Below are 18,211 nucleotides of genomic sequence, written 5' to 3' on the forward strand. Positions count from 1 at the left end.
CAGGATGGATCCAAAATAAACAGCAAATGACCAGGAATGAACTAAATGATGGAATAAACACAACTGGAGAACTATATACATACATACAGCTATAATGAACCATGAAACAACAGAAGCAGAACAGGCACTTAAATACACAGCTAACAAGACACAGTGCAGGACAGTGAGAATCATAACCAATAACAAGGACTGAGGGCAACCCAGGAACAGGTGTTACAGTTAAACAGCACTGGTGAAATCAAAGTGGCCTTTCAGCCACATGGTCAGCTCTGCATCGCCCTCTGCTGTTTGCATTAGAAGCTGCTTGAAATTCCCACTCTCCTTACCAACACCTCGAAAAGCCAGGCCTTGCCGTGCCAAGTACTTAACTCCAGAAGATTTTTCCTCACTTGCTGCTGCTCTTTCCAGCTCATCTGAAGGTTGAATATTAACAGGATTGATCTTCTGAATCCATGTCATCAGTGCTAATCTGTGGCACTGCCTGTCTTTATGTGCACTGAATTTCCCCAGTGCCTTTTCCAGTTTCGCATGCCAGTCTTCACAAGAGCTGAATCTGTCTTTCATGCCAGTTTAGACATTTGTGTTACAAATTATTTTGCACAGTAGAAACAAAGAACCCCCCTTAAGACGAGGGGGGCTGTAAGGGATCCCAGTGTGATCTTTAAACCATTTCTCCTGAAAGCACGGTCTCCTGTTTGATAGACGTGACATTTACATTTGGCTGATTTGGTGAAGGTCCAAGCTCTTTCCCCCCCTCCTCCCTAATACACCTTCATCTTCACCTGCCTGTCTGCTCTCTCTCTCTCTCTCTGTCATTGACTCACACTCAGTCTCCCTAATTAAATGCTGTATCTGAAATACACACCACAGGCCAAACTAAGAAGCATATTAAACTAACATCAGTACCAGGCTGCTGTGACGTCATTATTCACTCTTAACCATCAATATTTGCTCCTTTTCTCACTCCCCTCCATGTCGCCTGCATTCTCTGCCGTCAGCAGCCTCTTGCTGTCTCTCCCTCTTCATCTTTACTCTCAGCACAGCAGAGTTTACATGAAAGCAGTTATCAGTAAACAAGTGGTGCTTCTTGGCATGATGCTCAGGAATGGATTTCTAAGGATTTGTTACCTGAATGGGAATGATTAATATATGAAGAATCTTTGACTCACATACTGTATACGTCTATCATCTGACTGGCACTAATTATCTCACTGTCTCTACTTACTTTTCTGCTTTTCTGTGGTTGCCCAAAAACTCACGATTGTCACACTTCCTCTTCAGGATTACAGACTTTCATGAAAACATTTTTTAAATGTGGGTGTTTTACCTGTGTGATATGCTTGCCTTTTGTACTTTATGAAGGACATAAAATAGAATTTAATTTTTACATTATATTACTCATACAACAGGAGGCATGGTCCTGCAGTGGTTAGCACTGTTGCCTCACACCTCTGGGACCTGGGTTCGAATCTCCGCCTGGGTCACATGTGTGTGGAGTTTGCATGTTCTCCCCATGTTGTCGTGGGGTTTCCTCCGGGTACTCCGGTTTGCCCCCACAGTCCAAAAATATGCTGAGGCTAATTGGACTTGCTAAATTGCCCATAGGTGTGCATGTGTAAGAGTGAATGGTGTGTGAGTGTGCCCTGCGATGGGCTGGCCCCACATCCTGGGTAGTTCCCTGCCTCGTGCCCATTGCTTCCGGGATAGGCTCCGGACCCCCCCCGCGACCCAGTAGGATAAGTGGTTTGGAAAATGGATGGATAATAATAATAATAACAAATAATGATGATAATAATAATTGCACTGTGTCCAATGACTGCGAGTTACTGTAAACAGTAAAGTACACGTAACTGGACATGTCTGTATTATTTTGGTTTATACTTATTAATCCATTAATTCTAACTTTTGTACTTTAAATGGACAGAGTACAGTTATTATTATTAGGAGAAGTATTGTGAGGGAACGCAAAACTATTGAGAGGAAACACAAAACAATTAAAAATATGTTTTCTCACCCTGACATCTAAGGGACTCCATATACTGCAGATGATCTATAGAAAAAAATCACAAATACATCACTATCAACAAATATGTGGTTTTATTTAAATTATTGGGACTCAAAGGAAAATGGCTTTTCGCAATTTTCTTTTGAACCGTAATCATAGGCTAATTGATTAAACATAAGTATTGATTTATTTCCATGACAACATTGTATATAATACTTATTTTGTCACCCTGGTCTATTTCATTACATATAAGAGAAGGCACACAGAATAATAACCAAAGGGTGAAGAATTTGATTGTGATTTTATTTTGAAAGATCACTTTATTATGGAAGGCCATTTGGGACTTAACATCTACTTTGACGCCCATGTCAACACGTCAAACAAATTATGTCTTAACACGTATATTACTTACGTGTTAAGCCATTCGGACATCTTAACACGTCTTAAAACTGCATGTTAATGCGGCCAATTTGAACCTCTTAAGACGTTTGTACCTTTAATGCATCTATGCTATTGGTTGGCATAAACGTACACACCCCATTTGACGTAAGGGCTATACGTATGCAGTACATGCCCTGTACGTTGTAGTCATGTGGTCTCTACGTTCAGCCATGTGAGTCCTACGTTGTTATTACGTATAGGCAACGTATGTATTACGTGTCAAACGTGACTGTGATGTTGTTTTCGGCACAGTCCATTTGTTGGAGGGGTGAATCACGGGTTTATTTAAACTGGCAGAACAGTTATCTTTAAATCTTTACAAAGTATAACTGGCAGTTTTAACATTTAATGAAACTGGAGCAAAAATGGTAAATCTGGCTAATATTGATTTAATTGCACTGGTGTCTTTGTGGTGAACAGTGCAGATGAGCTAAACTTATCATTTTGATCACTTTCTGTTCTGCATTAACAGCAAAAACTATATATTCAGCAAAGAAACCTATGTAGTTATTCATTTATTTGTAATAAGGAGTTTATAGTGAACGGTCATAGCAACAGTATGAATGGCATCAATAATTTAGCTGCCTTATATTTTACCGGATGTACGTCGCATAGCCATTCTAGATATCTGAAATGACAATTGTGGATAGGAAGAATGTCATTGTGGATATCTGAAATGCTCTCTTTGACTAGGAAGAATTGAATTAGAGATATCTGCAATACATATCCAGTCTAGCGATTAAATGTTAAAACGCCTTGCCATACTTTTGCATATATTGTTCCTGTGCTGCAGTATTAAACTATTTTAAAATGCAAAATAATTATTCTGTGACTGCATTGTTAATTTTTTTCCCACATATTTTAAACAAATCTAATAAAAAACTGTAAAAACATGGAACAGATCAGGCACTGACAGTCAATCAGCCACCTGAGGTCATTATCTAGTGACCGAGGAACATTTTTCTCTTCTTGCAATGACTGTCTGCAAGGCTTCCCCATAAAACCGATAAAGTGGTAGCACCCAATTTTAAACATGTTAAGACGTTCAGATTGGCCGCGTTAACACGTAGTTTTAAGACGTGTTAAAACGTCCGAACGGCTTGACACGTAAATAATGTAAGTGTCAAGTACATCATTTGCTGACAATTACTTTGACAGCTGGGAGGACGACACAGAGTAGATGAATTGATCATATTGAGGGGTTGTGCCATTGCCTTTCTCTGTCCATGTCCTTGTGTTCTACACCACACCTTTGTTTCCTGTAAACCTGCGTTAGGCTCTTTCTGTACCTTTCCGACACAGAAACCTTTTCATAACATGAATTTATAATTGTCTTCTCACTTGAGTATGAATGATGCTTAGATATAATCTATATAATATAAATTTGATATATACTATATATGTGCACCCCACAGAAATCTCCACAATTGTAGAGGTACATATGGTCTCTATGCTTTTCCTAGAGAGCCCAGGCATAGAGAAGACACAAAATAATCAGTTTTCCACAGCATTTTCCTCCAAGCCTTCTCTAGTAAAACCAAAGACTATACCATCTCGCATAGTCACTGGCTAGCATGCAAAGAGCCATTTCTGTGGTTTTTGTTCTCTTGCCCCATTCATCACAATCGCGGTGGATTAAAAGAAAAAGTCAAAAACAGTACTGTGTCATGCTATGTGTCTATGTGTAATAGGATTGCAGATTAGCTTAATGGACAGTCACCCCTGTTTAATTTTTTTACATATTTTCTGAATGCTTAAACACTAAAAATGATTCTTATAAAACTATTAATAGTTATAGCAAAATTACTCACTGTTTTGCACTCAGTTTGCACTTTTGTAACACACAATTTGCAAATGTGTAAATACAATCCACTGCACAGCACTCTTTTTGTGGAACTGTAAACACAACTCACTGTTTTACACACAATTTCCAAATGATCAACACATTCCTAGTAAAACTATACACATTTATGGCTATTGTTTACACTATTTTGCCAACTGTCTGGCCACACTGGCACATGTGAAAACGGTTTTAGATAATTAGTTCACTTTGCAATCAGCATGAGAGCTATAAATAAGCCACAGGTACAGTAAGCTTTCAGTGTGGAGAACAATGGAGGGAGAAGGAAGACTGAGAAGAGTGAGAATTAGAGAAGGGCGAGGAAAAGGATGAAGACTAGGAGGTGAATTTAGAGGATGAGGAGGTGAAGAGGAAGGAGGAAGGGTAAGAAGAAATATAATAACTGATGTCATCAGAGCTACAACAGTGGATCATGTGATCAACCATGGAATGACCCTGAGGGAAGCTGGCCAATGGGTTCAGCCTGACCTGAGCCGCTACGCTGTAGCAGGCATCATAAGGACGGTTCCAAATGAGAATCGGTTAGTACAGTTACTTCACAGTACGTTTTGTAGTGGTACCATACTGTAATGAGAATCGGTTAGTACAGTTACTTCACAGTACGTTTTGTAATAGTACTATACTCTAATGAGAAACACAACAATGCTGTACAGGTAAAAACTGAAAAGGGTACTCTACAGACCTGCTAGACATCCAGAATCTGGGGGCAGAGGAAGAATGTTCACTGAAGAACGAGAGACCCATATAGTTAATATGGTGATCACAAATAATTCCATTAGGCTACGAGAAATACAGCAGCGTATAACAGAGGATGACACCATCTCCCAAAACATGAACAATGTGAGCATCTCTGCATTATCTCGTGTACTGGCATGCAACAGAATCAGGATGAAGCACATTTACAGAGTCCCTTTTGAAATAAACAGTGAACGCGTTAGCATGGCAGGAACATTATTGTACACGGTGCCATAATCAATGTCCCAGGACAGTGTGGTGGTAACATAACTATGTGCGCAGCTATAAGTCAGAACGGTGCTGTTCACCATCATGCAACCCTGGGCCCATGTAACACTGCACACATCATATGCTCACTAATGTTCACAGACCAGTTATGTCATCATATGGGACAATATTAGTTTCCATAGGACTGCTTTAGTTCGCAACTGGTTTACAGTCGCCCACTCTTCACTGTACTCAACCTCCCGCCTTACTCTCCATTCTTGAATCCGATTGAAGAATTCTTCTCTGCCTGGTGCTGGAAGGTCTATGATCGTCATCCCCATCAATGCATGGCTCTTTTACAGGCAATGGAGGAGGCATGCGAGGATATTGACCAGGCATCATGTCAGGCCAGGATAAGGCACTCCAGGAGAGTTTCCCCGGTGCCTTGGACTAGAAAGCATTGCATGTGATGTTGATGAAATTCTGTGGCCGGACGCAAAGAGACGACAAGAATGATTTTTTTTCTCTCTCTCAGTGAAATTGTATGTTGTCTTATGTTTCTTTTGATGCATGTGAATAAACATTCATACTTGAAATTTGAATCTTGAATTGTGTTTACAGAACTATTTATGACAAAAGTATGACCTCAAATTGACATACCTCGTGCACAGAGAAAGCAAAAGCCAGATGTGTTTTCCATTCCTACCATCAGTGTGTAGTTAGTGCATTGTGTGCTTATTAAGATGATGGTTTGTGTTAACTGATTGGTACAAAAATAAAATTTTTCCAAAGGTTTGAAGAGTTAAGCAAGATTTATTAGCTTTTGCAAGAGACCTACAACATTTTGCTGATTTGGTGGTTTTTTTATTTGTGTGCAGAGTTTTTGCAAAATAGCCAGTAGTTACAAAAATGTGTTTAAGCCACCAGAAAAAAAACGTGTGTGCTTTGGTGCACATCCATCCATCCATCCATTTTCCAAACCGCTTATCCTACTGGGTCGTGGGTGGTCCGGAGCCTATCCCGGAAGCAATGGGCATGAGGCAGGGAACAACCCAGGATGGGGGGCCAGCCCATTGCAGGGCACACTCACACACCAGTGACTCTCACACACACACCTACGGGCAATTTAGCAACTCCAATTAGCCTCAGCATGTTTTTGGACTGTGGGGGGAAACCAGAGTACCCGGAGGAAACCTCACGACGACATGGGGAGAACATGCAAACTCCACACACGTGACCCAGGCAGAGACTCAAACCCGGGTCCCAGAGGTGTGAGGTAACAGTGCTAACCACTGCACCATCATGCCGCCCCCCATAAATTCATTTTTCCATTTTTATTTTCAATAATATTGATGTTAACTCAGCATCTTATTTTCAATGTTGAAAAAGTCACTTTATATCAAGGTTTCGCCACCATTAATTTTTCAATATTGAACATCTGACCAAAAATCTATTCAGTTTCAATGCTGATAATTTATCACTGACCATAATTCAATGCATTTAACTATACTTCAACGCTGAAACAATAACATGATGCTATCTGGGCTATGAATAATTATTTCAATTGATATACAGATTCCAAGCCCATATAGGTGACACACAGGTACATAATGGGCGTCTTATGTCTGAGGTAGCCAGCTACTGTGTTTGATAACCCACCATTATAATAATAGTTTCCTTGCACCAGTATAAAAGTAAACCAATTGATCCCTCTTACAATAACCTGTGGTATGAAACTAAATAAAATGTATTGTACCAGTCTTGGGGAAAACCAGTGAGAATCCACTGTGAAACAGCACTGCGCAAATTCTCATGTGTTCCTAATGACAAGAGCAAGACTGGTAATCAAACTAGCCTCTCAGCAGGAGTGTTAGTGTAAAAGTAGGGCTTATTGACACAGATAATAAAGCTTGTTAGAATGCGTAACATAATTATTTAGCTGGGCCCAGAAGAGGTGAGAGCTCCCCTAGTGGCTACAGGAGTGCATTTTCCCCAAAGCAGGTATAATGGATGGTGGTCTTATTGCTTTTAGACCACAACTTGGGATAGAAGAACAAATCAAATTATTTTCCTCATTTAATATTCAGATTTTAATTGGGCTTAAATTTTAGAACACAGTGTGTTCTAGGATGGTACGTTATGGATATTAGTCTCTACCACATTCTAACGCTATAAATCCGGACCTTTTCCTATGTTTGATTTGGTGGCTGCCAGGCGTTCTGAGTAGTATAGTGACTATGGTAGGCGTGTGATTCCCTAAGGAATTTTTTGTTCTGTTCTGTGTGGCAAATACATATAATGCTGACATTTTTCCTGGAAGATTTGGGATTTTTCATCCCGTGCCTTAAGGTATTTCTCTCCAGCTCTAGGGAGTCTCCCCCGAAAACACCAGTCACTCACTAGCCTTACACTTATGCTTGCTGACTTATTCAACACCATGAAGGATTAACAGAAAAACAGAAACCTATTAAAAGGCTGCACCATATCATGATATGCAAATAAACATCCAGCATCATTGTTTCACAGGGAAGTACATTATTTATTGATAATTATAACCCTAACCCTTACTTCTCAGCTTGACAAACATAAGGTGCGGCGCGTGAGCATGTGAACTGGTTGAAATGCAAGTGTCTCACAGTCAATGCATAAGACTTGAGAGCCCTGACTTTACTTATATAGCCCACAACATGTTTATGATTCATAAATAAATCTGGCCAGCAAATCGGTCTTTCATTTTCCACAGAATAAAAAGAACGATAATGTTATCCCGCTGATAATTGCAGGCGCGTTTCACCCCCGGCACTGGCTGGAGACACAGGCAAAAGGCATACAATCTTATTGAGGTACAAAAATTATTCCATCTACTCTGCACTTCTGCATAACTTCCATCATAGTGCCAGTTTTTGCGGTCAGCAAGTTTATTACTGTAAGCGCCTCCATAGTAGTGCCTCTGAGGAACTGAACTGGACTTCCGATGGTGTCTCTCACATGCACATCATACATATATATATATATATACACTCACTCTCTCCGGGTCTTTCACATGATATGTAGTCAGCCACTATATGGGAGGGATATTCAGGCATAAATTAAGGGCATATTTACAAGCCGCACTAGTGTACCTATGTAACCGGTCATTCCCTGCCTATACTCTGCATTGTGTTTTGGGGTGTTATCAGGTGTGTGTGGGGTGCAGGAGGAAGGGATATTACAGACGCCGTTGTCGTTCCTGGATTTTATTGAAACTGTTGGGAACAATAAGGAAAGGGGTAAAATTCATATGCTCTGGCCCTCTCTGCACAAAGTAAAACAATGTATATACTTATGTATAGACGTGTTTTCTATCCCCTGCTTATGATGAATAATAAATCAAATATAATATATAATATATGGGTCATAATTATACAATTGATTTACTAACTCGGGGGACCCTGCCACTAGATCCTCACCTCTTCCCGCGTGTGCAATACACCAAAGGGAAGAGGAAATGAGGTCGGGACCCTTATAAAGGGGAAAAGACAGAGGGAGGGGCGATGCAGGACAAAAGCATCATGGGAAAGTTTAAAGGATATTGTACCCATCAGGTTAGACAGAAGAAGGAAAACAGAATCTTGTATAATTATAAATTAAAAGTAAAATAACAACCTGTTACACGTCACCTACACTTCAGACTTCATCCTCAAAATCAAAGCAGTATTAACACAAGCAACATGTTCCATCTCTTAAATCCAATCTAACTTTTAAAAATAAAGTCTGTTTCAACTGGACTTTTATCTAAGAAAAACAAACATTTTATGTTCGAGTTGTTATAAAACTACTGAAACAAATAATTGGCTATACTGCAGTTCCGCTGTCTTGTTTGGCACCCTAAATTATGTCCTGCATTCTGTGGAAACAAATGAAGGCTGAGGAATGTTACGTAACACAGCTAGAATGCAAAAACTCTATCTGGTGTAATTCAGTGCATAAAACCAATGGTCTTAAGTGTGGTGTCTTCTTCGTAACACTCCCTGACTTTTCTATCCATGACCATGAGATAGGGTGGGCTGCTTTTCTTCCTTCCTTTGACTAGTATTCCTCCCTTTCCTCCCAGCCTTGGTTGGTGGGTCAGGCAGCATCACCTTGTTTTAATAGACCCAGGTGTCATTTATCTTGAAATTAGGTTCAAGTGCAGAAAATGATCTAGCAGAAGTCTTAGACAATCTCTGAATTACAGAGAAATCTGATTTATTCTGAAACTGTGAGAAATTGTTCATCTGTATTTTGCTGCATTGCTAATTGTTGATGTGTGTGCCCTCCTTGTGCAGTAAAGGGGAGATCACATGCAGAGCTGGTTTTCCGAAGTTTCTTAGCCTGAATTAAAATTAAATATTCTCTTCATATAGGAACCAAGTCTCTGGCTGGAAATTTCTACAAAAGGTCCATCTTCTTTTGCCGTATCAACACTTAAATGAGAAAAGCAGACAGGGACAGTATAGGTGACAGCAGTGACTGTCCTTCCATGCCATCCATATGTACAAGGGGTATGACCAGAGTACACATGTACAAAAAATTATATATCAAAAGCAAGTACCTTTGTTGAAACGTGAAGGTAATTGTTTATAGCATAACAATTCCATCCTAAAAAAAAGAATTTGTCTGTGTATTGCCTAGGAACTGCTACAATGTTAAAATGGTAAATCCGAACCAAACAGAGCAAAAACTGACACGTTATTTAAGAACTGAAAGAAGGAGAAAATTGAAAACTTTCTTCGTGGGATCAATAACATATATGTTTTGTTTCCCACGGTCCTGTTACTAATTCAAATCTTAAATCCTGTACTTTGCAATCAGAAAATTACTGCATACATGCCTTTATATTATGGTCAAGCGGAGAGTCAGAGCAGTTTCCATAGAAACAACGTAAACAAACTTTACCGTTTGAAGCACAACAAACTCTGAGTGAAAATGGCGCAGAGGTGAGTAGCTTGTTAGCTCTCCAAAATGTCTTTGAATTCTTCAACTGATGTTGTGCTACTTCGATTATTTAGCCTTTTATACTATAATGGCATAGTAAATGTCTATAATACAATAAAAAACATTGCATATTTTTTTAATATTACATATTTTTTAACGTCATTTAAAGTGCAGTGGTTTTTATTGCTACTGTGGTTGCTAATATTTAAATAATGACAGACTATTTGGTTAGTAAATTCATCTCAAACATGCTAGTTTAGTAGGGCTTCCCAACCTTTCGATGTCCGCGGATCGGTTTCCGTCGTAGAAAAGTGTCACGGATCGGTAAGACGGCGGTATAATTTGGGGGTTCCCACGCCGAGCGGCGGGAGATTGACGGTGTATACGGACATGCGGGGCTAATGGCGTATTTCCGTACATCAATACGGGCAGCTTTCTTTCCAAAACGGCGCGATCCCCTAATAAACGGGACGGCTGGCTCCTCTACCCCCGGTTGTCTGCCGCCCGGTGCAATACTCCGCGCGGACGGTACCGGAACACCGACCGGAAGTTGGGACCCCCTACTGTACAGGGTGGTAGGTAAATTGTTAAAAAAAATTGGGGCATTACTTTCGGAGTAGGCTAGATGCTTCTAAGTTTATCATTACATCTATTTACATTGTTACACAGGATTAACACTTTCAAATATTCTTAGCTTGGTTAGTGTTAACTCAGTTCTTGGTAGTATTCATCTGGGTATTTATTTGATGTGGAGCACAGTTGTTTCGTATTTGATTCTAGTTATAATTTGGTGACATTACTGTTTAATATGCTATTGCACTTACAGTATCGTGCATTTTACAGTAGATTTTTTTTGCAATCTTGCTCGCTGTTTCTTTTATTCTTTCTTTTTTATATATGTGAACCCTGTAATTATTTATTATAATAATTATAACAATTGTATTTTCTGTATGGTTGAAGAATTTCCAGCTCTTTATTTATTTTATTATCTCTCTTAAGTGCTGGTTAATCTCTCATTTATTCCCCAGAGAGCGAATTCAGAGAGCTGATCGATGGACCAACACCCAACACTGGGAAGCCTGGAACCTGTGGGATGAAGTGATCAACTGGGGAGAAGGTGTGGAGGACTTCTCACCAGTGACACTCCCCACTGTCCAGGCTGGGGGGGTTAAGGGGGGATTGGGGGGGTCTACTGATTTGGGTAAGGGAGGGGAGAGTGTGGGAAAGGATGGACTGCTAGCCAGCACTAGTATTTCATCTCAAAGTCTTCAGAGTAATTACGGCCTTTCATCTGAAGACTGGGAAATTTATAAAACTTGCTACCTTAACAAGAAAAAGAAAGTCAGGAAGGACCGGACAAGCCGGGGGGAGGGTGAGGTAAGGGGGCAGAGTAGTGAGGAATATGTGGAGGTACCAGAGTGGGGAACATTTGAGGGGAAGGCCTCCAGGGTTGTGATGGAGGGGACAGAGGCTGGTATTAGTATGATGGATATGCTAAATGGAGGTGAGGAGAATGTATGTGAGGTGGGAGTGAATGTGGAGGAGGTTAAGGGAGGAGGAGGGAAAAGTACAGGGAATGCTGTGGAATATGTGGTGTCACAAGTAGGCAGAACTTGGCTAGAACCCATCCAGGAGGAAAAACTTGAGGAAGATGAAGAAACAGATGAGGAGCTTCAGGAAGCAGAAGACACTGATGCTGCCACAGTGGACAGTTGGCAGTGCATGGCGGCATATGTAGCCAGAATATGGCTGCAGTCTTTACAGGAAGATGGACCTGAGGAAAATGAAGAAGCTGATGTGGTATTCCAGCAGGCAGAAGATGCTGATGCTACCACACTGGTCAGGTTTCAGTGTATGGTGGCATCTGAAGACAGATCACAGCTACTGACTATACCAGAAGAAGGACCTGAGGAAGAGGACGAGACTGAAGTGATGAAGACAGATAAAACAAAAGAAGATGCTGATGCTGCCGAGAAGATCTACAGTGAAGAAGAAGTATCATTCCATGTGAATGCCGAAGATCTTTCTGAAGATGATACTGAGAAGAGCCACAAGAAGAAGAAGAAGAAGATGAAGTGGTGCTTCTTCTGCTGTCCCCTGCCCTTCAGAAGAAGTAGCAAGAGGCAGTAATTATAAGGTTGTGAATTCAGGTTTACAAATGACTTAAAGCAGTAATATAACTGCATTATTGACACCTTCACAATGCACTGTAATGCATCCATAAATATATTATAGACATGGGTATAAATATTGAAGAAAAAAAAGCATAACACATTATAGCCATGTTTATTATGGATTAATGGCCGATATAATGTATTATGAAGATATTTATTGTGTATATATAGATCAGAGCATTCATAATGCATTATCAAGATAGCTATAATGTGTTATGCCTTTGTATAAGTATTTACAGCCGTGTTTTTAATACTTTTATAAATGATTTATAAGGCATTAATTGTGTATTTATTTATTTATTTATTTATTAGTTATATGACTGCTTTAAGTAAAGTTAAGTAAAATGTTTATTTTCTTTTTTTTAGAATACCCGTGTTAGAGCCCTGCATTGGGACTGGGATCCCGCGGGACCCAACGGAAAGTGATACTGTTTAAGTGTTAATGTAGCTATAAGATATGATAGGATAAGATATGCTAAGTTAAAATATAAGATGGCTTATATTAATATATTTTGTCTTAGCCTAAGTTGAAATATAATAAGATAAGATAGCCTATCTTATCTTATTATATTTCAACTTAGGTTAAGTTAAGATATGACAAGATAGCCTATCATATTTTATCTTAGCCTAAGTTAACATATGATAAGGTAGGCTATGTTAAGATAAGAGATTTGCAATAAAACATATTTACTTTTCAAACTGTGTCTTTGTCATCTTTTCAGTGTTGTGTCTGTCTTTGTTTGATAATTTTGAATCGTTAATTTATATCTGAGACTCTCCTAAATGTCAATAAGCAGAGACGGAGGAATGGGAGGAAGGTACGGTTAAGTATAAATGATAAAGTATCAAAATCACAGTGCTACCTTATTTTGACGCAGAGAAAGTAATTTCAGTGTTACTACCACATATGAGTTAATGGCTGCAAATGTTGGTGTTACAAGTGCTGGTGAATAACGCGGCGTAAGTTTAACTCCGGTGTGTTTCTGAAAAACGCACCGCCTTCTGTCATTCGGCGAACGTGTAGGAGGCTATTCTGGTAAGTAACAGGTAAAGTTGTCATTTAACGTAATGCTAACTTGCATTACCTGTAAGTAAGTGTTTTACTATATCACACACCTTACGTCCTTTATAGTTGTAGTCCGGTGCACTCTGTATCCATGCTAACTAGCTAGCTAATGTTAACATGATGCAGTACAGTCTTCCAGCTTGGGGATTTCCACCCCTGTCCGCGGCCAGTATTCCACAGGGGGTTTGCGGAGGTGTTGGTTGCAAATGCAAACGATCCCTTCATGTTCATGTGTTGTGTTCTAATGTGTAAATAAAAGATAACTATCAAATTCAATGTTTATGTCCTATTATACTAGATAAGATTGTAAAATAGTTTGCCCTGAATATGGATGCCATGCAGTCAGAGTATGATCAAGACAGGGTGTGAGTGTAGAAAAAAGACAAATGTAACAGTATTTGAGGGAAGAGTGTGAAGAAGGGAAATGTAGGGAGAAGGAGGTTCCTCGGAGCTCCGAGATGTGTTTGGCTGTAATAAATCTGGAATATAGCTATATGACATAGTTTTTGATAAAACCAGCATTTATTTTTTAGGTTTGTCGAGCTCCGTCAAAACAATTAGAACGAGTCCCTTATGTAACTGGAACCCCTCTCACATGTAAACACAGTGACACGCTACAGCGTTGGTTTGTTGTCTGAGGCTATGACACTGACCACAAACACATTCTCAAATTTCACTGCACCAATCACAGCATATGCAGGCAGAAAAATCATAGCAAAAAACATTCAGCATTAGACTCTAAAACCGTCTGTAATGTCTGTGTTTATCCAGTGGACCATAAATTAAAATAAGCTTTCCTATTTCAGTTTCTTTCAGATGTTATAAAGTAGTAAATAAAGAATCATATTAATTAAACCATGTATTACTGACTATCAGACAACTTCAACAAGTTACCAAATGGATGCAAAATCAAAGATATTCATTTGCGCCTGGCACTAACCATGTACTCCTTCACAGTACTAAGCCATAGAAAGGGCCCCAATGAAACCCCTGCATTCCTGCATCGCAGATACTCTAATCTCAGCATTTATAAGATTATATTTGTACTACCTGCCCATTTTTATATTAGATGAGACTAAAAATTGAGAAATATCTATATGCAGAAGTAGTTTTTCCTGATAAGAAGGATAATATCAAGACTGTCAGCATTTACAAATCGAATTATGACATATCTGAGTAGCCCAGACTGTCCGGAAAACAAAGCCATACAGCATATGTGGCTGACTAATGTACATACAGTGTAATAAGCTGATAATCAAATGGATAGAAAAACGCTCAATAATAGACAGGATTCAGAGGGTAAATAAGGTGCATCATGTGGAAGAGAAGTTAGGTGGCGTTGGGGTGCATTGTGAGTTTCATCTGGTAGCTAGAAGGGAACAAACAGGGCTTTTTGGGGGGGGGGGGGGGGGGGGGGGACTTCTCCGGGGGCTACATCGCTCTACCTTTTTTTAAAATGATTTATTTAAAAAAAGATCTTTTCTTCTTACACTATAATGGCAGGTTTAGGACTAATACAGTACAGTCATAACCAGTGTCAGGGATTCTATGCATCGCTACACAGAGACAAGTCCAGATATTGAGCTCAAGGCTAAAATTGTGGTTTACTTACAAGTGCACTTTGCTGGGCAGTGGGGGTGTTTGTCCTTCTCTGCTCACATTTTCCCCTCTTATCCTGTCTTCTCCTCCGCAGCCCTTCCTCCTTCTCTGTTGCTCCTATATTCCCTCCCCTCCAGTCATCTATGTTCTCCTTCCTCTGCAGTCTCTCCTCTTCTCCCATTCTTCAGTTATACTGTCTTCTCCGCTCTCCCTGTATCGCTCCTGTCTTCTCTTCTCCAGTCATCCCCTGCTTCTCAGTCATCTCTGCATCTTTTCACTCTTTTGTTTGCTTATTGTTTGATTGTTTGTGTTATTCGTTAACCCACCACCCCATGCTGGATGAGTCTTGATGTTTTTTGAAGTTTTTTTAAAGTTAGGCTTCTTCCTTTGTTTTTGTGCCATATCTTCTGCCCTCTTCTGGTTGCGGCAGTACATGACACGGGTGGAAAATAGGGTTTTTTACAACACACACATCAAAACCAAAAGGATCAGGAAGGATCAGAATTCCCACTCTCCTTACCAACACCTCGAAAAGCCAGGCCTTGCCGTGCCAAGTACTTAACTTCAGAAGATTTTTCCTCACTTGCTGCTGCTCTTTCCAGCTCATCTGAAGGTTGAATATTAACTGGATTGATCTTCCTGTTAATGACGCCAGTTAAGCTGCTATGTTTTTCAGATGCAGCAGAAACAGCAGTGACTCGGGCAAACCAGCACAATCAAGGCTAGAACATGCAGTAATGGGGGTTCAAACCTCCCAGACAGGGCCATCTGATAATAGATGTGACAAGATTAATTCCGACAGCAGCATATAATCCATGGAGCTTGGCCAAGGATACATACTCTGAATTAATTCATTAATAAACCCAGCTGGATAAATAAGTCAAAGAAAAATACAAAAATGTCACTGCATAAAATGAAAAAACGTAAGAAGCAGTAGAGCTGTTACACCTGCTCTTTTAAACTCGAATATTAAAAGTCATTTTCCTTCTGGATTAGTCAGCGACATGGCAGGAGAAGATGGCACAGGGTCCGGCGCATGGACAGAGTCCGCCCCTCACGACACCGGCTAATCGCCTGGCAAGCGGCACAGGCTCTTGGTCTGATAAGCGGAAAACCGATCAGCTCTGTCTTTCAACAGCAGGGGGCAGTAGAGGTGCACCGTTCCCAGAAACACTGCAATACCGGGTCGTTGCGTGGAGCGGACGGGGCAAGCCCCACTTCCGGCTCCCTGTTCCAAAAATCCGTTTAATATGTGGTCCCCTCCATGGGGGACGTATCAGATATTAAACTGATAAGAACAGATTTTTTAATGCTTTATTAAACAGTTCTGCACATTTAAATTCACACAATAAAAAAAACCACCTTTTAAAATAGACACTCAACAATGAGCTTAAAACAACCTTTTCCTGCTAAAACACTAATCACAACATTCAGGATTAATCATGATGGTAGAGATTTTGCCCATGTAATACATATCAGTGCCAATAACATCAATAATTAGTTAGCAAACATTTAAAACAATATTAAACAAATATATCACAGAACCATTCACTATAAGATAAGCAAAATGTAACAGTAAAAACAAGTGATACATATACACACTTTAGAATCTGATTACAATCATATGGCCATTAACATAATTAAAATGTCACCTCAAATGCAAGCCATTAAAATATTAAAACCTTAAAGGAACAGACCCGTAGACCTCAGGCCTCGGCACAAGGGTCGGGTTAAAACAGGGTTATACACAATCCTAAGACACCTAAAATCAATGACTTCGGGCTAAGAAACTGGTTAATCACAGACATGGCACAGCACATAGAATAAAATGTTAATAAATACAGTTAATGTTAATACATAAAAGTGCTAAAAGTGACCAACCACAGCCGTGCACAATCTCAGTACATGCAGTTAATTAAAAAGAATATTTCCAACACCATACACGCACAAAAAACAAAGCACACTTACCTAAAACCCAAAGTACCTCCTGTGTGCTTCAGGACAGTGCGTCATGTCGACCCTGTAGGATGGAGCGTCACCACCTAAATGAAACGGGGCTAAAGCCAAAAGAGGCCCTTCCACCTCTCCTTGGCCTTGTGGGAGCCCCGTTGGATGATGTCAGTCTCCATCCTGAAACCCAAATCGGCCCGGATTTTGCGGAATACCCCTTGTGCCTCCAGACGAACCCCTCTGCGGATGAGCGCGGTCCTGGCATTCCAAAGCTCTCGCTTGGTAATGCTGACCAGCAGCCACATCCAGGGGCCGAAGGGGTTATGGAGGTTGGGGTCCCACCCCTTCAACACCTTGTCGTAGGTCAGACCGGGCTGCGGGTCTACACGTCCACACAGGCCCGCTACCAACCCCCAGACTCTCTGTGCATGCCCGCAGTCCCAAAACACGTGCTTGATGGTCTCATCCTCGCTGCACTCGGGCCTGGGGCAGCGGGGGTGTCTGGTCAGCTTATGCCTGTGCAAGACGTCCCTGACTGGCAACTTACCATGAAGGCACTGCCAGTTCAGGTCCTGCAGCCTGTGATCCAAACCCTTAGGCTGGATTCTCGCCCATGTGCCTTCCTCCAGGCCCAACATGGCCCGAGTCTCCCTATGACCAAGCAAAGCCTTGTAAAGGGCTCTGTGCTTGGTCAGGGCCTCTGTCTTGACACCTGCCGGAATAGACTTACTCCACTTGACAGCGTGGCTGTAGTGGACCGGCAGGGTCTCAGCCTTGGGGCCGAGGTTGGTCCACGACGCCACCAGGCGTCTCATGGGGAGAGCCAGCCACAGACGCACAAAGTGCTGATGGGGGTGCTGGAGGGGAGCTGCCAGGCGCGTGCAGAGCTGCGAGAAGAACAGGCAGTCAAGCTTGAGAGGAAAGTCAATAACGTCCCTCCCCCCACTGTCCTTTCCGAGATACATCACTTCCCTACGCACGTACTCGTACCTGCCCCCCCAGACGAGGTTAAAAACGTCCCTCGTCAGGCCCCTCCGCATGAAGCGGGGCAAAGGGTACACATGTGCAAGGTAGAGCAGGGTGGGAAGAATATCCACTTTTAAGGCTAAAACCTTACCTTGGAAGGACAGGGACCTGGACTTCCACAGTCCGATCTTCCGCCTGGCGATCGCCAACCGCTCCTCCCAGTTCAACCGGGCGGCACCATCCGAAAGGAA

At 41.0% G+C, this 18,211-nt stretch overlaps 2 pseudogenes; one reads left to right on the top strand and one right to left on the bottom strand.

Moving 5' to 3' along the window:
* Positions 1-18,211, top strand: part of LOC125723040 (cytohesin-1-like) — a 458,952-nt pseudogene that overhangs the window by 31,000 nt on the left and 409,741 nt on the right.
* Positions 16,193-16,373, bottom strand: LOC125723137 (U2 spliceosomal RNA; annotated as a pseudogene).

This window comes from Brienomyrus brachyistius, unplaced genomic scaffold, assembly GCF_023856365.1.
Source record: "Brienomyrus brachyistius isolate T26 unplaced genomic scaffold, BBRACH_0.4 scaffold45, whole genome shotgun sequence".
NCBI lineage: Eukaryota > Metazoa > Chordata > Actinopteri > Osteoglossiformes > Mormyridae > Brienomyrus > Brienomyrus brachyistius.